The following is a 22,231-nucleotide window of genomic DNA, read 5'->3' as shown; positions in this document are numbered from 1 at the left end:
TACATTAGACAGTGTAATAGGTCTGTAGGCTTCAACAGATCGCAGTTTCTCTCTGTCGGTGTATTTTGGAACTGTGTGCTCATTCTATATTCATTCATTCATTCATTCATTCATTCAGGCTATACAGCCACGCTTGCAGAACATGCATTTATGCGAACCATATGATTACGTTCGAACGTCGTCGTCTTCGTCCACAGCTGGCGCGTTCGTAGGCTCGTGCTCTGCGAGGTGAAGAGGTTTTGCGCGCTATGAGAGCGAGAGAGAGAGCGAGAGACGCATTCACGGAGCCGGTCTCCGGGAATGCGGTGTCGCCATTTCTATTATTATTATTATTATTATTATTATTATTATTATTATTATTATTATTATTATTATTATTATTATTATTGTTATTATTATTATTATTATTATTATTATTATTATTATTATTATTATTATTATTATTATTATTATTCATGGAAACATATACAAACATTAAAAAGAGTAAGAAGAGGGGGCTTGCACTTGTTTAATAAAACAGTCCCACGCTCATCCGCTTGCAGAGGAGAAGAAAAGAAATTGAGAAATAGAGGGAGAATGAGATAAAGGAAGAAAAAGAAAGAAAAGAGGAAGACGAAACAACACATCACACCGTCACACGCAGCGAATGAATTTGCAGCGAATGAGCATGTTCAGGCACAAGGCTGTCAGTGCCACATTTCATATACGGCAGCCAGGAGAAGGCAATAAACGCGAAAAAAAAAAGAAAGAAGGAAAACTTAAACAGAAGACACCCTATTTTTATGAGTAATTTCCTTCACTGAAGATGCCTCTTACAGCATCCGTTATTTGGCTTTTGACAACCAAGGTACGACGAAAGCGACGCTGTTCTGCATATATTTGTGCACGGGCATTCAATGTGCATTCCGTGACGTACATTTAGGGCATGTGGCGAAACCGTGATTGAAAACAGGCTGGTTCTTTCCTTTACATAAACAGCTGCCGGGTATGTTCAGGTGTGCGGCTTTAGCAAAGTTGTTTGGACGTTGACAGCTAGTGCTCTCACAATTCTGAATGTGCAGCTTAACCTAAGCGCCAGGTTTGAGAAAGCCTAAATTGTGTATGCGCCGCTGGAAGGTTAGTCATCGCTGTGGGCTAGTCGTTCACCCTAAGGCTGGTGAGACTCATTAGTTCCGAAGCAAGCCTGGCCAAGACATGTCTGGTCTCGTGGCGTGTTGCTTATGCGTGGTGTGTGGCTGATTGCTGCGGCTCAATGCAGGGAACACAGCATGACCACGAATCTCCGTATGCCTCCCCTTTTATATCGAAACTATGTCTTCAAACGTCATCGGCCGCCGCTATAGCGCTGCTGTCTTCTCTATAGCGGCCCGTTCCACAGAAACGGAAACGCAGCCGCCTGGTACCGCTGCTAAAAGCAGGAAAGTCACCGCTAGAACTAACATCATGTCGGCCTATAGCACTCGCCAACTGCGTCGGGAAGCTCATGGTGCGTATGATCCTCGTGGGTCTCGAATGGTACCTTGAACGCCACAATATTTACCCTGACTATATGGTGGGATTTGGAAGAGGCCGTTCATCGACTGACAGTGTCATCGATCTAGTGTCTTTTGTTGAGCAGCAAAAATCTAGGAAGCGATTATCAGTAGCACTCTGTCTTGACGTGAAAGGCGCTTACGATAACGTTTTCCATCAAGCCATCCTAGATGTACTTTTGACATTGGAACTAGGAGGGTGAGTATTTTGATGGATCCGGAACTACTTGATACAAAGGTCCTTGTTTGTACGCGCTGAAAATGGTCCGACTACCGACCACTACACATGCCATGGCGTTCCTCAAGGCGGTGTTCTAAGCCCTATTCTTTTCAACCGCGCGCTTTTTGGGCAACAAGGAGTGTCTCAATCTACGCCGACTACATCTGCATCTGGGCATCAGCGGTGACTCGCCTGCAGGTTCGTGCGAGGGTACAGAAGGCAGCAACACAGGCATCTGGCTATCTTTGCACACAAGGACTAACCATCTCGACAGAAAAATGTGCGTTAGTCACTTTTGCGCGAAAATCAATGTCGAGTTATCCAGTGTGCATCAATTGCCAGCCTATCTCCTCCAAGAGAAATCATCGGTTTTTCGGTGTCATTGTTGACCGGGAACTCTCCTAGAGCCCTCAGGTTGCCCACTTGAAGAAGAAGGTCACATCTATTGTCCACGTCTTCAAATTCATCGCAGGCAAAACATGGAGATGATCAGTGGGATCCATGCTACAATTGTATCAAGCCCTTTTTATCGGATTTCTACGCTATAGCTGTCCCGTGCTTGCTAAAACATGCAATTCAAACATTCGAGTCCTCCAGAGCGTGCAAGCGCAGGCATTACGCGTTTTCCTTGGCCTTACGTGAAGCGCCTAAACAGCAGGGGCAGTTATCATGGCTCAAGACCACCCGATTACAACTTACATGACCACCGACACGCTTAGGAACCCATATTCGCTATGTTTCACGGATGCAATCAAGCTCTTTGGACCGTCTGCCAGAACGACGACCACAGGCGTCATTCTCCAACGTGGTCAGCATTCATCATACCTTCCTACCATCGGGCTTCACACCCTGGGCACGTTCACCGTCAGTGCTGTGGTGTTCAAAACAACCTGAAGTGTGCTTTTCCGTTCCAGGAATAAGAAAGTAGACTGACCTGCCTACCTCAATTGGCCTTGAAGCAAGGAGCTCTAGGTTGCTTGCAGACTTTCTACTCTGACCGAGTCCACATATATGCGGATGGCTCTTCCACTCAGACCTGCTCCACCGGCGCTTTGGTTATACCATCCCGATCAATGAGCATCAGATACAAAATTTCTCACGTCACATCATCGACCGGCTCGGAGCTTGTTGCCCTCCGAAGTGTCGTTGATTATATTAACAGCCAACTGGCTAATCGGTGGGCAATATTCTGTGACTCAAAAGCGGCCCTAAAATGGATTTTGTCAGCTCTTCGTCGTTGGTCTTGTGAACAATTCGAGTCGGAGATACGGGAAATGCACCATCATATGATTGCGAAAGGACACAACGTCGTGTTTCAGTGGCTGCCGGGTCATTGCGGTATCTCTTGAAACGACGTCGCCAATGAAGCTGCTAGGAAAGCACACGAAGGACCAAATTTTGTTTCGGTGCCTTTATCGAGGACTGAAACTGCCCAACGCATAAGCAAGCTAGCACACCGTATGAAATTGGAGAAGTCGCACACACCTGAATTCACCCAGCATCGGTTGCATTCTGTCGACTCATCTATGCAACTGCAGCTGAAGTCGAGAGTATGACGGAAGCCCGTCTGGTCGGGATGAGCCGAAACGTTAATGTATTTTTAAATATATTTCAATCATTTTTGGTCGGTGTCTCGTTCCCTTCCTTTTAACTATGCAACTGCAGCTCTTACCTAGACTTCCACGACGTGAGGAAACAATGCTGCGCTGCTTACGCTTGGGCGTTGCATTCACCAATGCATACACGTGTTTGATTGGAATGGCTGATAGCGCCGAGTGCAATGCCTGCGGTGTCGAAGAGACCATAGAACACCTACTGTGCTACTGTCCATTATTTGAAAACGAAAGACATTACCTGTGCAGAGCTTTTAATCAGCTGGATAAGAAACCATTCACCTTGAATAAGATCTCGGGACCATGGCCTCGAATATCGCAGCTGCAAAAGGCCACAAATGTGCTGCTGTGATTTTTGAAAACTACCGGACTCAGTGCCCGTCAGTGATAGAGCAAAAAACAGTTACCCCGTCGGTGATGTCCACACTGGACTTTCGTTTGTTCTCCTAATCTTTCCCTCCCCTTTTCCCTTCCCCCCGTGTAGGGTAGCCAACCAGGCTCAATCCTGGCTAACCTCCCTGGCTTTCATTTATCATTTTCTCTATATATTCATATAGCGGCCACAGTGGTCATGGAGAGTAAGCCTGAAACAAACGTGGCGCTGCTGGCGTAACTTTCGTTAGACGAGTGGTGGGCGAAGGGGGAGGTTAAGGCACCGACCAGCTGATTGGTCAGGTTGAGAGCGCGCCCGTACTGTTTGTTTATTGATTCTCTGGTTTTGTCACCAAACGGCTAGGTTACAAATATCGCTACGCTACTCGGTGGTCTCCGCAGTGTTTCTCCTTTCGGATTTCAGAATTGTTTCTCAATTTATGCAAGCTATGGTGAAACGCGGAGGTCACGCTTATTCGGCACGTTGTTCACAAACATTGAAAATTATTTAAATTATTTAACATTATTAGAAGCATGTAGCAGCAGTAAACAAGTCCGATATGCCATATATTGTCAAAGGTAATATGTGAGCTAATGGTAACTAATAATAAAATAAAATAAAGATATTGGAAGCTAGTAACAGCTTTTATCTGTCTAGAGCGGTAGAACGCTGTGCTTTGGGCTGCACGGGAGCCATTTACAAGTTACACGTGGTACAAGATAGCTTGAACCTGACCATGCGTAGCCACACTGAATACTGATGGTACTGTATTAATCTTATTCGCCTTTCCGGTTACATGGGGCCTCCACATCTGCAATCACATGCAATCGCCAGTGAAAGCGCAGCAGGATCGGAGACAAAAAAAAAGGGGGATAAAACGTTACAAAACATTCAGGGGAGCGCGCCTACACGGGCTTTCTGCTTTTTTTTTTCTTTTTCTTTTTTTTTTTCTCAGTGGCACCTTCGCCGGCGATCGCAACTGTTGAAGCCTCGATAACCGGCAAGCAGAAAGAAAGTAGTGTGGTTCCATTGGTGGGAGGGGAAGAGTGGGAGCAGAGGGCGCTGCATGCTGAAATGCAAACTACGTCAAGCCAAGCGTTATCGGCAGACGGCGCCAGTGCAACCCCGAGCCTGGCTTTCGAGCGCGCTAAACAAATGTGCTGACCACTGTTAAACCAGCACAAGATAAAGAAAGCTGCCATATTTGCTCCTACAAAAAAGGCAACGACAGACAACTAATCAAGAAAGGGTACAGTGTGGCTGAATCTCTCGGCCACTCCGCCGACGCTCCAGCAAGAAATACCGCGTTTGGATCGTATAAATATATACTGTGACTGGCATCTTTATTGGTCGTTAGAATTATATACTGGTGTGAGGCTCTACAGCGTATTTTAAACCAGTACTGCGGTACCAGCGTATAAACTGCCAGTGGCACGAAGCGAAAGCCAGGATAATAAAAGAAACAGAACTAGAGGGTCGTGTCTCTCCGGTTCTCTACCACCGAGGCCTACACAAACGATGACTACTCGGAATAGAGACATCACTCAATAAACTTGTCTTCTTCTTGTCAACGGGATATAGCTTGCTCACGCCCACCTGCGAATGTTCGCTCCAACCAAAAGTGGCCTTAAGAGCGATAGACATACTGCGCATAATCAGTCGAGCGCCTCTACAACAAAGGCCTCTGCAACAAAATTACCTGTATCGCGAAGCAATAATTCTGTCCCGGTTCTATTGTGAGCTGTGCGGTTTGCGACGTTTACCACCAAGTGACCTATATAACGAATGATATCGGGGGCCCAGCAGAGCTCCCTTATAAAGGCGTTCGACCGCATTGCGCTGGCCACGGAATCATTGCTTCGCATCATCTGCGAAACCGCGACTTCTTCTGAAAAAGCACAAAAAAAAAAACATGCATGACCTCTTGAAAACCAATCAGAGCACAAAACATGGCCGCAAATGGTGGCTGACCAGCCGCGAACGAGTGCACAAAATCCTAACCCACGAGCTCGCTTTCTTCCAGATTACACGGTGACGAGCGGGTGCATGCCAATCAGAGGCCACTTTCTCAGATGTAATTTGTCTCCACCCAGAGCCCACCAGTGTACTATAGACAGCGCAAATACACTCTACCAACCCTCCACCCCACCGGCGCTCTACACGCATGTTCGCTCTGGGCTGTACAACTTTCACAGCGCGGTAAATTTCTGGAACGCATCGGGTGCGCGTTTTCGGAAGCGCCGCGCCACGCGCGCGTAGTCGGCGCCGCGAAATGCGCCGCCGCGCCGTCGCCGCTAACGAGCGCGAGCTTGGCAACCACGGCCTTTTCTGACGGCGTGCTCAAACTGGGTTTTCTCATCGGCCGCACGAGGCACGATCGCATCCTGATGAACCAGCCTTCAAGCGCCCTATATGCGATGATCACCACAATTCGCGTCGGCTACTTCGTCCTCCGTTAGCGGAGCGCTGCGTGGGTACGGCGCTTATTTGCAAAGTGCTCTGTCTCTTTTGTATTTCGCGTTCTGCAGCTCATGAATGACTCCATCTGATGTGGACTTGCCTTCGTCGACTTTATTCATCCGGATGTCGTTTGCTTTCTTTTTTTATGCTTTTAGTCACCTCCTCTCGCTCTAAAGTTTCCGTTCTTTTTCTGCTTCTGGACCTTTTGTTTTGACGGCTTGTGCTTGAGATCCAAATGTAAATAGATTTTGTTGTATGGCCGTATTAACTTCTTAGTTGTGCGAAAGATAGGTAATTTACTGCACCTCGAACGCGTACGTTTAATAGCACGTGGAAGCGCTTTGTTGCTGCGAGCTTCAGTTACGTGTCAAGTAACATTCTGTTTTAAGCTTCTTTGTTTTCAATTTATTTGGTAATAGCGTATGCCTTTACGTCCTGAATCTGCCTGTTTTCCTTTCTACTTTATTCTTTCTTTGTTTTTTGTAAACGTAAACTGAGGCAATTAGACGTACACATACGATTGGGCATATCTGCGTCACTTGTGAAAGAAAACTGCCAGCGACAGTTGTTACTCCCATTCCCCTATTTTGGAAGTGCGAATTGATCTCCTTTGTAATAATTTAATTTCGACGATGCTTCCTTCAGTATAAACTAAATGTGTTTTACTCATATTTTATAGTGTTCAGCATTCAAGAAACTACCGATTCATAGTAAGTTTTCAATTCCGATGATTCACTTATTCACAATAAGCCATTGTGGCGCAGTGACGTCAGCGTTGCGCTGCTAAACCCCGAAGTCGCGGGATCGAATCCCGGCCGTGGCGGCTGCATTTAGATGTGTGGCGAAATGCAAAAACTCCCGTGTACCCTGCATTGGGTGCACGGTAAAGAACCCCAGTTGGACAAACTTAAGCCGGAGTTCCTCGATGTGGCGTGCCTCATTACCATGTCGCGTTTTAGAACTCCAGAATCACTTCTTTAAATCATTCCTAGGCTTAAGACATGTTATGCTTCCAACATTTCAGCTGTGAACAAGAGTTTTAATTTTTTTCCCGATAGCTAGCATCTTACAACCGCCTAACCGAAACGGCAGCCGTAGGGTTAGCGCAACGACAATGCTGTCGTAATACTCAGAGATGTCGTGGGGGCGATACCCGTCTTATGTGCTAGAATTATGTAAACAATATCAGGTGGTCAAAACAACCCGTTGAATTTTAGCTTTCCTTAAGCAATGTTTGCTGTTTCACGACGAAGATCCTCAGCGAGTAATTTTTTTTCTTCAAGCACCTAATAACCATTTCTTTACGTTGCAACTAGTTGATCACTTCGTCGCACGATTTTCGCTTTGTATATATTGGAATCCGTTTCTAGCTCAGCAACTGCACGTTATCCTGCGTACTTTTACGTATCCGTATAAGAAAGTTAACCAGAGTATGTGCAAACGCTAAACCTATACTCTCGGTTGCGGTTTTCTTTCCAGTTCGCAGAGCCCGCGATCGCGCCATCGCTAGCGGCCTACGCGAGCTTGGGGCTAACACTTTCATCCAATCGTCACTTTCTCTTATTTCCGAATCATTACAATATTCGACTTAGATAAATTGGAATCCGGCAGACATTTCTTTTCCATATCGTTCTCTCTTTTTCCCTACTTCTTTCCCAAAGTCGACTTGTTCTCGACAACCACCTTTTTTTTAACATATATGTTTGTCTCGTCGATATATACGCGCCTTTCCCATCGATCTCTCGGTCTCGTGCGCTCCGGAGGCAAACAGGACGAGGCAAACAAGTGAATAAATGCCGCCCGTCTTGCCGTAGTCCACCTCCCTCCGCCTCCTGCTTTCTCACCCTTTTCACCCTTCCTCCGCTTCTCCCTGGGGACGCCGCAGTGCCTATGTAGACTGCGTGTAAGGGACACCCGGCAGTCCGATAAAACCGGGGAGCGAAACAAAGCGTTTATGGTGAATAATGCATCACACGTTCTCTTTTTCTTCTCTTCACTTCCTCGGCGTACCGGCGGCACTGTTTTTTCTTGCACTTCCTCTTGCTGTTTTTGTCCTTCTTTCATCCACTTCTCTAGCTCACTTCTCCTGGCTGGTATACGGGAGACTTTTCTCGGCGCTCCGGGCAGGTTCTCGTGCCGGCGTAGTCTTTCTCCCACAATACTGCCCATAACTTTGTTTTCTCTTGTATTACGTTGCGGTAAAGGAAGAGAGTCAACCTGAAAGGATGAACAAGTAATGTTTTTCGCCCGATACAAGGCGGCTTTCTTAGGGATATAACTGCTCCTTTTTTTATTTTTCGCTAGCTGCTTCTTTCTTTCACCTATATCAACGCATGTGTGGTGAATTCAACGACGCAACATTCGGCGTGTCTTCCTTGACTAGTAAATATTTGCGGTACGCTCTTCGAGCCCCATTTCTGTCGTGCGCGGTTTCTGTTGAAAACCTTGCGGTGAAACAGCCATAAGACATTCGATTGGCGGATAAGAGCTGGAGTGGAATGGTCCTACAACTGAAATTGACAACGGGGTAGTTTCCGAGTTGGATGTACGGCCCTCGAAGTCCGGATTCACTCGGTTGCCTCAATGTTACTCAATGTAACATCGATTTAGATGTAGTTTAGAGGTGTAAACATATAGAAGAGCCGAACCTTAGGACACCGTAGGAGTTTCAATACATTTATTAGCGGCTCTGTTGGTAATACTGAATGTTACAGTGTGACGAATTAAAAACGAGCTATTTGCCATGCAAGGTTTGACGATACAAAACATGTGCGTTAAGAAACCTGTAATGCTTAACCAAACGCAGCAGGTACAGCGAAGGAGACCATACACGCGGCGTTTCCGACAGGAATGAATGATGACCGTCATTAAGACGAGGATGATGAAAAAAGCATATGTATTGAGCGAAATAACTGCATACTTTCTTGATTAAGGCATACCATTGAAAGGAAGAGGTATAGTGGAATAGCGAGGGTTTGGACTGTAATATTATAATGGATGGTATTTTAACTAGATGACACTTGAAAGTGGCGCCTGCGTCTCCTTTACACCTTAGATTAATATATAAAGGTGAAAAAGAGACACATGAGGGATGCTTATATAGGACAAGGTCGTGCTGCGCAAAATGAAGTCCATACGATTATTAACCATACAATAAAAAATAACGAGATGCAGACATGAAGTCAAGCCAAATGAGAACAGATTTTCCCCCTGCACTCAGGGCACATAAGAACACGAGATCAGGTCAATTATAGGCACTTAAATTGAAGTCCCATAAATTACTTAATGTCGGCTTCCAGCGGCCGGTATGCACAGCATAACATTTTCCATATAACCACTCAATGATCATTTGTGTTTGTCTTCGCAATTACCCTAATTACCCTAAGGCCTTTTTTAGGATCAGGAGACTGTAGGCAAGTGTTATTCTTCTATATGAGCGATGCACGAAGACAAGACAGAATATTTTCGATGAATTTTAACTGCACCAATATGTTCAAAGAGGGAATGAAGGCAAGCGTTAAGCCTTGCGGCCGACATTGTTTTGCCACTTCCGGAGTTTTACACATCGGGCCTGTTCCACGGGTCAAGCCTGATGTGGACACGTCTCAACAAGAATGATACGCAGCGAGCAAAGTAGGTGTTCATCATCCTGGCAAAAGTTTAGTGCGATTAACATTCTTAACCTACTTCATCAACTTCTTATCTATCTATCTATCTATCTATCTATCTATCTATCTATCTATCTATCTATCTATCTATCTATCTATCTATCTATCTATCTATCTATCTATCTATCTATCTATCTATCTATCTATCTATCTATCTATCTATCTATCTATCTATCTCTTTACGCCGCTTTTCACAGGGAGCCAAGTCGTCTACAAGCTTGGGCCACCAGGTACTACATACTGGCTGCTGCCTTACGGAGCAGACAACATGAATCACTGGCTATGTGCCCGAATAGGCAACTTGATGTTGGCTCCTGTCTGGCCCAATAGACAACGTGGGTGACTTGGTACGTGCCCGAACCAAAAACTTACACTCCCATAATTACATAAAATAAAGATAATCATTAAAATATCAACCAATACTGAATTACTCATTTAAAGTTACATATGAACCACCACTGAAATGCTGGTCGTATTAACGTAGATAGCCATCCCCAAAGATTGCCTTCTGCCTAATTTCTTTAGGGTTGGCTGGGATATTATAATTGAGAAATGCAGCCTGGATCATTATTATAAGTTACATCTGGTTGGTGGCTTCCCCTAACTGCTGGCTCATTATTGTAGTCCGATATGTAACCAGGCGGCGATAGGAGCCCTTGATCTCAAACCGAATCAGTTTCCTTGCCTCAGCGTCTTCCACTTACAGCGCACACAATGATGAGATACAAAATCAAGAATTGCGCGCGCACACAGCTCTGCGCCCTTGTGTCGTCTTCTTTCTGGGGTTTTACGTGCCAAAGCCCTTGTGTCACTGCCAAATCGACCAAGCCTCCACTCTTGCATCGAATATATTCCGCTTGTACCGACTGCCCAAGTCAGCAGTTTTCTTTTTACGTCTTTTTTTCAACACACAACGACGAACCTCAAGGCTCGACATTCGAGCAAACAACTCCTTTTCGTCAGTTTTGTAACAGCAATTTCGTGCGAGGAATTCAAATTCAAGAAACGTTTATATATATATATATATATATATATATATATATATATATATATAGTAAGCATGAGGATTTTGTTTGCATGCTACTAACTCTGCAACATAAACTAACACCTGCGAGTGAACGTACCCCTGCGACGCTTTAAATTCCTGGTAATTTTTTTCTTTTTTTTTTTCGCCTTGGTGCAAGACATGTTCGTGGCTCTTCATACATCATAGAAAGGCACAGATGTCATCGCCGAAAGTAAAAGATGCGATTCAAAACTTCTGCACTGCCAGTAGTGAGCGTGCCCACGCAGCGGCTTCAAAGAAGGTAAGAAGATTCTGCGCGCGACGCGACTTCGCAGAGTCGCACGAATTGAGTGAATCAAAGCAAAACACGAATATTTGGCTTCTGTAAGCGCCACGTTTAGCTCCAGCTTCGCAGTATTGACCTTAACGCAAGCAGTTTCTTTCGATAAATTTGCATTTTGCCCCGATCTTCATGACTCAGAATAAAATATATTCACATCCAAGGTAAATATTGGAACTGATGCAAAGCGAAGTTTACGGAAGTGGTTGAATAAACTCGTTGCACCAAAATGCAGTGCATACTATTGCTTAAGTGTGTTGTATTGCTCAAGTGTATTTGTTTTTATTTTCAACCTATGCAATTACAAATCTCAAGGAAAACAAAAAACAAACGCAGTTACCTCCCCAACCTCATTTTCTTTATTTATTTAGTTTGTTATGTGATCCCGAAAATTTTCAGGGGTGATCTTTTAAGGGACATCACGAACAGGCCAATGAAGACGGTCTCAATGCTGTAGACTGGCTTTTTGTTCAATGAACAAAAATGTTTTATTTTATGAGGGGAATAACATGATAGTATTGGCTCTGAAGTTCACGGATATGATGACTTGAGTGCTTTATTCTCCACATGTTTCAAGACATTCAGCCGATAATCACCCTTCGCAGGCTTTCAGACGTTGAATTATGCCTCTAATTACATTAAAATAGTAGATCAAATCTGTGCATTCCTTGGGCAGTTCAGTTGCCGCATCTACATCATCTGTCTCATCATCATCAGGGATGAACACATTACAAACTACAATGCATACGTCATCATTGGACAACAGACCTGTATTACGATCTACTCCTAAACACACGATGTACTCCGAATCAGCGTGCATGAATTGTGGAGTTATCTCAACATCGCTCGCACCCCTGTTGAACGCACGAAGTTTTCTTTTATTCCACTTATTAAAGTATTAAAGCGCCCCTTAGGGCATTATTGTACGGGAGAAACTGGAATGTCACGCATTTCAATAGACATATAAAGCAATGCAGACAATTACAAAGGACTTCCACTATTATGCTTAGCGACAACTCAGGAAACTAAAATATTACTCTAGAAAACGTCAATCAATCAAGTACTTCTTTCTGGGGTTGTACGTGCCAAAACCAGTTCTGATTATGAGGCAGGCCGTGATGGGGGTTCCGGATTACTTTTGACCACCTGGGTTTCTTTAAAGTGCACTACAACGCAAGCACACGGGCGTTTTTGCATTTCGCCTCCATTGAAACACACTACCGACACAATTCTAAGGTCTATCATCTTAAGGCGAAAGCCTCAAGGTCAGTGTGAGGTACAGAAAAAGTGAGCGAGCTCGCCGCGCGCCTCGCGCTTGCCCAGCTCTCGTGCCACTGCTCGCGCGTTCTTCGTTTTCTTCCACAGCTTGCTCCGACGATGCTCATCATAAATTAATGGGGAAGCGGAATGCTGCAATCATGCAACACACACGACTTTGGGGCTACACAGGCAGTGCATGGAATCTGGAAAGGAGTAAAGGGGCCAGCGCTAATGTTTGCAAATGCAATTCTGCGCTGGCGCTCCCATACTGCCTCTCGCGCTCAACGCCGTTGAGAGAAAGGGCAACAGCGGCGCTATAGAGGAGGAGGTAAATGTCAACGGCGGCGCCCGTAGAACGTTCTGGAAATGGTGGCAGCACGCTCGCAGTGCGCCGCTCGCGCGCCTTGTATACGTCACCGCATTAGCTCAGAGCTTCATTCTACATTGCTATGGGTTCAACTAGGCTTTCGTCTTCACATTTTTAAAACGTTCTAAGCATCCCACGTAATTTTTGTAGGCCAAAGTTCGGTAAAACGGCAGGAAAATAGGAGAAATGTGCAACAACAACATTGTGCGGCAGTTTGTTCCACTCGTGCATGGTGCGCGGAAAACTTGCACGCTTGAAAGCCTTAACCCTAGAGGCACCGTACCACACATTTAAGAGGTGATCTGTGTGTAAGGGGGTGATGGTTCCTGCAGCGAAACGCAGAAGTATTAGCGCCTACGTGCTCAGTTGTCGTGAAGCAAGCAGTGATGGTTAACTGGAGAACCCTAAAGCTGCCACGCTGTGGATTCAATTCAACGAATCGACGTTTACCAGCGCTGTGGTCTCCACATGGTGAAAATTAAAGATTTGTCACTGCACTATGTATCAACGGTAGAGCACTTCTGTAGACGTATGACTCTCTTACCGAAGTGTGGCTGCCACGCCATTTTAGGAGTGGAGTAATGTATGCAGCATGAATGCAGCATGAAGTTCACCCGGCACTACCTGCATCTCATCGGCTGGGCAGCAGTCCGAATTGTGAGGAATGCGGTATTCCTGAGACGACAGAACGCCTCTTGTACATCTGCCTGTGATTTGATGTACAAAAGAAATCGCTCACGGACATCTGGTCGAAATTTGTCATTGCTCCATTGACAGAAAAGGTTCTATTGGGACCTTCGCCTGATGGTATTCATCAGCCTGGTAGTCTGAAGGATCTCAACTATTTTATTGCGATAGCAATTATATGGACACTTCTACCGGATTTCTGCCGTTCGCCATCGCCGTCGTCGTCGTCGTCGCCGTCGTCGTCGCCGTCGTCGTCGCCGTCGCCGTGAGGTTCCCTATAGATAAAATCTTCGCCGCGCGCCGTATGCCCGAGCGGAAGCGTGCGGGGACGCGCGCTATCACGGAGAGCGACCGCACTCAATCACCCAAGCGCAAGCAAGGAAGCGGGAAGCCAGCGCCGGAGGGAGCGCGGGGAGGGGGGGGGGCGCACTTCTACGCTGCCAACAACCGCGCTCGTCGCTCGTCCGCACCGTCTCTTATCTCCACACGGCTCTGACCTTTATGCGCCGTGCATTCGGCGCTCAGTTTCCGTTGAAGCGATAGACCGCACGTACCTTCGCCCGCTGCGGCGTATATACGCTCGCTGCCAGCGAGCGTATCCACCGTTTTGACAGTCGTTGTCTGCAGTCGTTCAGTGTGATCTATTCCTGTTTGTTTGTGCGCGCTCACACCACGCTTGTTCGTTCAGTTAGTAATAGTCGGGCCACATTTTCCAACGCACGCTACACATGCAATGCTGCCCGGATCAGCAGTGCAGCACTACAGCGTGGGACAGCGCTTCCCTTCGCACGCTCTGCCCACGGGAAGCGCTTCTCATCAACACCGCGGTTTCACACGCGCCTTCTCGTGGTCATCGAGTCTCTCTTCATGTCGGTCTACTCACGCCGCAGCACACCTGCTTACTTAATCAGCTCATGTTTACTACAATTCATATTGCTACCAAAGCCGCTCACCTTACTTCGTATGACATTGCTGTGTTGCTATCGCGTTCATTGCTTCGCCCTTACGGCGAAACTGTGACATTTTTTTTTTCATGAGAGCGGACTGGGCAATGTTATGTTGTTTGGGGGTCGTACGGTTATTGTACGCATAGGGGTTACGATGCGACGGCACGGAGCCGCAAGTGAGATACCGCCATGAGTGTCGAACAAGCAGTGGCTAGGCTTGGCTTGCGTAGCCTTTTTATTACACAAAGACATGGGTAGGGGGCGCTAGCAACTATACATAACACGCCCCTTTTTTGTTTTCAAGAAACTAATGTGAGAGGCACAAACACAATACCAACGTTCATTCCCGGTACCTGGCCGGTGGCTGTATTGTGTCTCCCAGCACGCGTCACATAGGTCGAACTTTGTCGGACTTGAGCAGGTAGGTTGCGAGGCGTAGCATCACCAACACTTGCACTTGGCACAGGTTCGTTGGTTGGTCCATATTCATCCAGGGTGTAGTCTTCTGCTGAGTGGATGGCATCACTCATCCTTTGAACACGTGGCCTTAGGTGTACACGGTTACGTACATATTTTGCTCCATCTGTGGTTCGCACAGTGTAGCGCCTTGGTTGGGGACCAACTTGAGTGACAACTCCCTTTTGCCAGGTATTTATGTGCCTCACCCAGACAGGCTGGTACTTTTCCAAAGTTGGAAGTGTACGAGTGCGGTTGTCTCCATGCTTGTGCTGCGCACTCTGTGTGCGTTTAAGAAGTTGCTGATGCGCAACAGTGGAGTAGTACGGTTATAGGCTTATTGGTAATGTTGGTATAAAAGTTCTCAATCTCCTGCCCATTAACAGCTCTGCAGGGGAGCGTGCTCCAATGGTTGGGGTGGCACGGTAATTGAGAAGAACCAAAGACAAGTCCTTGCCATCGCTGCATGACTTGATCAGCATCGTCTTGACCGTCTGTATTGTTCTCTCCACTTGCCCATTGGACCTGGGATAAAAGGGTGATGATGGCTCATGAACAATGTCCCATTGATGCAGAAATGATTTGAATGCTTCAGAGTCAAATGGTGGCCCTTGATCTGAAATAAGGACATTGGGGACTCCAAAGCGTGCAAATATGTCTTTCAGGACCATAATAACCGACGATGCTGTCGTAGTTTCCATACGCTTCACTTCAACGTATTTTGAAAAGTAGTCAACTACAAGGATATACGTGCTGCCTTGACAGTGGAAGAAATCAACAGCCAATTTTTCCCATGGTCTTACTGGCAAGTCTCTGTCAAGTAAAGGTTGTTGGGGGTTTGACTTCTGGTTGGATTGGCATATGTCGCAGCTTGAGACTAGGTTGACGATGTCCTTGTTGAGTGAAGGCCAATAAACACTCTGGCTTGCCAATCCCTTACAAGCCACAATGCCGCGATGAGCTTGGTGCAGTTTCGCTAGAACCTCAGCTTGGAGGGCTTCTGGAATTACAAGGCGTTGCCCACAGCATATAAAACCTTCTGTGATGTAGAGTTCACTCCTTATGTGAAAGTATGGTTTTGCTACAGGGTGGACATCACAAAGGCGATCTGGCCATCTATGTTGAATGTACTCACTTAGTTGCTGTAAGGTTGGATCTCAATCTGTTGCTTCTTGAATCTGCTTTAGTTTTGTAGGCGACGCTTGAACCAGAGTCGACACCATTAGTCCTGGGTCGCTGTCTGTAGTTTCTATCTTGGATTCAGGATCTGGGCACCTTGACAGTGCATCAGCCACAGACAGTAGCTTCGCTGGTACGTACACGAGGTTAGTGCTGTAACACTGAAGCCGGAGCATAAGCCTTTGAAGTCTAGGTGACAAGTTGGTTAGATCCTTAGTCTGCAGTCCAACTAGAGGTTTGTGGTCTGTTTCCACAGTTATCGATCGGCCAAAAGTGTAGTAGTGGAAGCGCTCACATGCAAACACTACTGCTAAGAGTTCTTTTTCGATTTGAGCATAACGCTGCTGGGGCGCTGTGAGAGCTGCAGAAGCATATGCAATTGGTCTGCCTTCCTGTAACAGAACCGATCCGATGCCATACGAGCTGGCATCTGTTGAAATAGTGATGGGCTTAGACTGGTCGAAATAACGCAATACTGGTGCGGTTGAGAGCTTCTGTTTGATGAGGTTGAAGGTCTCAGTATGGCAACTTGTCCAGTGCCACGCTACATCCGCCTTGAGTAGCTCACGCAATGGGGTGGTCGTTGCTGAAAAGTTGGGGATGAACTTTGTCAGATAGGTCACCATTCCTAAAAACCTTTGTAGCTGTGACTTGTCGGTTGGCACAGCCATGACTTCAATAGACGACTTTTTCGGGGTCTGGAGCTAGCCCCTCAGAGGAAAGCCGATGTCCCAGATATGTGATGGCTGAAAGTCCCAACTTTAATTTTGCTTTGTTGAACTTCAAGTTGTTCTTTCTTGCAATAGTCTGCACCGTTCGAAGATGGGCCATGTGTTCTACGGAAGTCCTTGAGGCGACCAGTATGTCGTCGAAGTATGGCTTGACTATGACTTGGCCTTGAAACACTTCATCAATGGCCTGTTGGAACAGCTCGGGAGCTGTGGCAAGCCCAAAGGGTACTCTGAGAAAGCGGTATCTGCCCCAGGGTGTTGTGAAAGTACACAGCCTTGAACTTGCCTCATCCAGGGTCAGTTGCCAGAATGCGCTCTTGGCATCAAGAATAGAGAACACTGTTGAGCCACTTAGGCTCGCAAAGAGCTCCTCAGGACATGGTATGGGGTAGTGGTGCCTCTTGAGGGCTGCATTTAGGTTGCGTGGATCCAGGCACAAACGAACAGTCCCGTCTTTCTTTGTTATCACCACAATTGGATGAACCCACTCACTATGTTCAGCCACTGGCACTATCACGCCATTCTCCTCCATTCGTGTGAGCTCCATTTTCACTTGTCCTCAAGCGCGCATGGTATTCTGCGAGGCGCACAAACTGTTGGAATGGCACCTTCACGCAGGTGAATGCTGTACAGTCCTGGAAGTTGACCGATGCCTTCAAAGATGTCAGGAAATTCATCCAACACTTGCTGGTACTGCTCTTGGGGCAGTCTGTTGGCTGAGTTTGTTACTGCATGAAGAGTCTTCACACGTGAGAGTAATCCCAAAGTTGTACATGCAGTGGCTCCCAGTATTGGTTTTAGTGGCTCCTTCACCAACAGAAATCTGAGTTGGCACACCCTGCTGTTTACTGCAGTAGTAAGTTCACATTCGCTGTCTATCGGAAGCTGTTGCCCACTGTAGGTAGTGACTTTTGCTGTCGTTGGCTTTGTTGCTGGTCTGCACGGCCACTGTGTGAACATCTGTACAGGAATTACGTTGACATCTGACCCGGTGTCTAGCTTGAATGTCACTTCATGCCCATTCACACTGACAGTCTCGCTCCAGTCAGCTGTGCCGACAGTGACACTGCACGCAGTCAAACAGCCCAAGTATAATTCCTCCTGTGAGTCTTGCTGTAGATGCTCGTTTAGCAATCCAACTTGCGGTCTGTACGCTGCTGGCTGCCGACGTGGCTGTTTGCACAGATGTGCGAAATGGCCAAGTTTTCCGCAGTTGTGACAACTTTTGCCATAAGCTGGGCATTGTCGAGGGATATGCGAGGTTCCGCATCGAGAACACTTACGATTAGAATTTTCAAACGAGCGATGAGGCTGCTGAGGCCTGTTGGCACTTATCGGGCGATCCGAGCGCTTCGTGGGTTTTTTATGCTCGTGAACGGCATTAACCTCTGGCTGTTGGTCGCTTGTTGCGATTTCCTGTACATGTCTCTTCGAGATTTCAGCTGTCTTGCATGCAGACACAATTCTTTCAAGCGTAACGTCGCGCTCTCGTAAGAGACGTTCACGGAGAGCTCCGTCACGAATGCCAACCACTATGCGGTCACCAATGAGTCCGTCGCACTTGTCGCCAAAGTCACATTTCTGCGCCTGTCGTCGAAGATCAGTTACAAAATCGTCAATTGACTGACGTATGCGACGAGCATACGGTCCCTGTACATGAAGCAACAATGCCTTCCGTGCTGACTTAGGCTTGGTGTCGTATTCACAAGCCAGTTCATATATCGTGTATGCTTCCCGCCATTCTTCCCATGCGGACGGTGGGTCGTCACCCGGCTCGAATTGTGGTGGTGGCTGGATAAACGCGCTGGCCATGCTTGCTGGTTGCGGGCGAAGAGTCAGTCAATCTTCTGACACCATGTTATGTTGTTTGGGGGTCGTACGGTTACTGTACGACCCAGGGTTACGATGCGACGGCACGGAGCCGCAAGTGAGATACCGCCATGAGTGTCGAACAAGCACTGGCGCGGCTTGGCTTGCCTAGCCTTTTTATTACACAAAGACATGGGTAGGGGGCGCTAGAAACTATACATAACAGGCAAGAGACTTTGGATGGATGGAAAAAGCTTTATTCAGGTCCTGTACAGGGTGTTGCCACCTGCCTGGCTAGTCCTATGTTGGGAGCGGGAGGTAAAGCCTCCTAGCATTATCACGGGCGTACTGGAAAGCCATGACTTGAGGGTTATGATCCTGGGATTTAATCATTCCTGAAAACCGATCCCGGGAAATGCCAGGGCCGTGCATACGTTCAAGTGTGCATATCTTCTTTTTGCATGCTTTGCATATAATATTCATGTCTTCAATGTTATACCATGCCTTTATTTGTGCAGGTGAATAATATTACTGTGTGAAGTGTAACTGATTGTGCTCTGTTTAGTCTAATGTGAGGGGGTGCAAACTCCCTCCTGCCCATGTAGTAATGTTTTGTAATTTCATTGTATGTCCTGGGCGTATCTCTCTGTAAGTTCTCCAACCCAGCAGAATCAAAGCCATATGTAAAAGCGGCCCAGTCTGTAAGTTCGCGGGCGACGTTGTTAGCCGATTCATTTGGATTGAGGGGAATGTCATCAAGTAAACCAAGATGCGCCAGGAACTAATAAATGTAATGTGTATCATTTGTTTGTCTTGACAAGACAAGAGACTTTGAAGAGTCTTGGATTGTGCATGTTTTTCACCGACATCTTCATCCTCATAATCAACGTTTCTCTATTCTTTCTTTCTACACCCATTCCCCTTCCTACAATGGCGATTAGCAGGTCAGAACATTGATTCAGGCCGACCTCTCAGCTTTTTCTCTCATAATAAATATATCTCTCTCTATTGTTGTCTAGGTACAGTCGTTCGTTCAGTAGAGGCGTGTTCACTTAATCTGGAGAAAAATTAATCTACACTTGGAGAAAGGAATGGACAACCAAAGCTTAACCAGGTTGCACCTCGTTTGCTGCCCTACACTGAGGGAAGGGCGAAGGGAAAGAAACACAGAAATGAAAGGAGGCGAAGATGTAGGCGATCGACAGGTGATAAGAGGTAGGAGGATAAAGTGATCGAAATCCGCAGTCATCTTGGGGCTGAACGCCGCGTTTACCATCACCGACTCTTCTCGCAATGCCATGACAAGTGAGAATTTGCTCGTGCAAACTTCTGCGTTTGCAACACGACCTTAGAATACATATTCTGCATCTGCTCTTCTTTCAATAATCAAAGACAGTTTCTGTGCGCCATCCTGAGCTCATTGGACGATAGAGAGTACACAAAAGACAAGATATTGTGACACTGGACTAGACCGTCGTCGGCACCGAAGGCCACTAGAGTCCTGCCGTGCTTTCTTGTTAAGATACTCGCAAATCAGTGTCAGAGCGGGGCTCGAGCTCCCGGCCCCCCGCTCAGATGACGGCTACGGTCAGCAAGAATGTTACAGGAATTACAGATCATGAATGACCAAAATTGAGGAACTTAAAGAGCGACTGATAATGCGTCTTCACTGAAGAGAGCGCTAATGTCACAGACCAGTGAGCATAGAATACAAGCGCTGACTGATACGTTTTATTCTGTACGCGTACCCGCCGTGGTTTCTTAGTGGTTATGGTGTTGGGCTGCTAAGGACGAGGTCGAGGGATAGAATCCCGACCACGGCGGTTGCATTTCAATAGGGGCGAAATGCAGAAAACACCCGTGTACTTAGATTTAAGTGCACGGTAACGAACCCTATAGGTGGTCCAAATTAATCCGGAGTCTCCGGCCACTACAGCGTGCCTCATAATCAGTTGGCAGTTTTGGCACGCAAAACCCAATTATCTAATGTAATTATGTACACGTCAAAATTGATGCCATGATGGCAAAACAAAAACTGAGCCCGAGGGAAGTTAAGAAGGGCCGGAGCAATCCTCGTAAGTTTGCAGAAAGAGTGAGGCGCTTCGATCTTGGATCATTTCAATAAACAGTTGCGATTCTCTAGAAATATCTGATGATGGAAGCATGACGGAGTAGACAAATGTAGCTCTTCGTACGCTTTCTGCGTACCCCGTCCACAAAGGCACAATGATAACAGTATGTCACAAAAAAAGGAAGACATACTGCTTGCGGCTTAGTTTGTTCACTCGGATGTTTTTTCGCAAACGTTGTCGAAATTCGCGCGCACTCCGCAGATTTGGAGCGTATACTCGCTCATATATCTGCCTCTCGAGGGATAGGATTTTGTGTTATCGGGTAATCTTTGTTTACAGGGCTGTCGCCGATAACGCGCAGCCATCGACGACAACGATGCCCTCGCACTGCGTCGTCGACGGCGAAACAGGGGGCGAGGATGTGGCTTGGAAGATGCGACTGCACGCGGATATAGTGGAAGCGGGCGGCTTGGCCGAGGCGTAAAGGGGGCCGCACAGGCACTCAGCCTCTCTCGTCTCTCCAGATTCGCGCTACATTCAACAGCGAACGGCGCCTGCGCCGCCGCTGCCAGCCACCGGAGTGCGTGTGTGTACACTGGATGGAACTTGAGAAACCGGATTACGTTACGCGAAGAGTGAGACGCCCGTCGGCGTCGAAAACTCCGCTGCCGCCCCGCTGACACGCGAACGAGAGGCCCATCTCCCGGTTTTACAGAAGAAGAAAGAAAAAAATAGTGAGAAATAAATAACATTAAAGAGGTGTATAGCAGAGCGCATTGCCTTATAGAAGCCTAAACGCAGATATATAACTGCCCCTCGCGACAAACTAACGGACGCTTCTTGTGAGCGAGCCAAATAAATTGCATAGGTCCCCTAAGCAGTCTATCAGGGGACCGCTTCCGGGAGGGATAGAAGAAAGGGCTCTCGGGCGTGGGAGAGAAGCGGCGAGAGGCACAGACGCTGGAGAAAAAAAAAAAGAACAGGGGAGCGAAGGGTTCGGGCTCCACAGAGGAGCGGCGCGGACTTCGATGAAAGCGAGGACATCGCTCGTGTCAAACCCCGGAGCCTCCCTGACTGAAGTCGATGAGGCGACGCGCTTATCCGCTCTACGCGCCCGTACATTCTACGCCCTGCCAACGCGACCGTCGTCCCTCCCTCGCACGCCTTCTGTGCTATACGCCCGTCGTTCGACCCCTTCGCACTATTTTAAAAAATCGGCGAGAATCAGGCGCGTGTCTGCTGCTCTGACACATTTTCGTGTCAGCCGGGCGCGAAAACTTTTCTTTCTGTTTTCTCGAGACTTCTTTTTTATTTTTCCTCACAACCCCCCTCACTCCCCCATTATTCTTTTTTTTTTGAATTGTTAACACAGAAAGTGGGCTGAAAAAAAAGTTCAGTTTTCCTCTCTTGTCCGGCATTTAGTAGGTTGACTGAAAGGCGCTCACGGAGGAGCCCCTCGCTATCCATCTGTGAGGCACGTTCTGCCGTAGCCAGCAACGGCGCTACGAGAT

This window comes from Dermacentor silvarum, chromosome 2, assembly GCF_013339745.2.
Source record: "Dermacentor silvarum isolate Dsil-2018 chromosome 2, BIME_Dsil_1.4, whole genome shotgun sequence".
NCBI classification, from domain to species: domain Eukaryota; kingdom Metazoa; phylum Arthropoda; class Arachnida; order Ixodida; family Ixodidae; genus Dermacentor; species Dermacentor silvarum.
The sequence above is the reverse complement of the archived record's forward strand: the minus strand, read 5'-3'. Positions refer to the sequence as shown.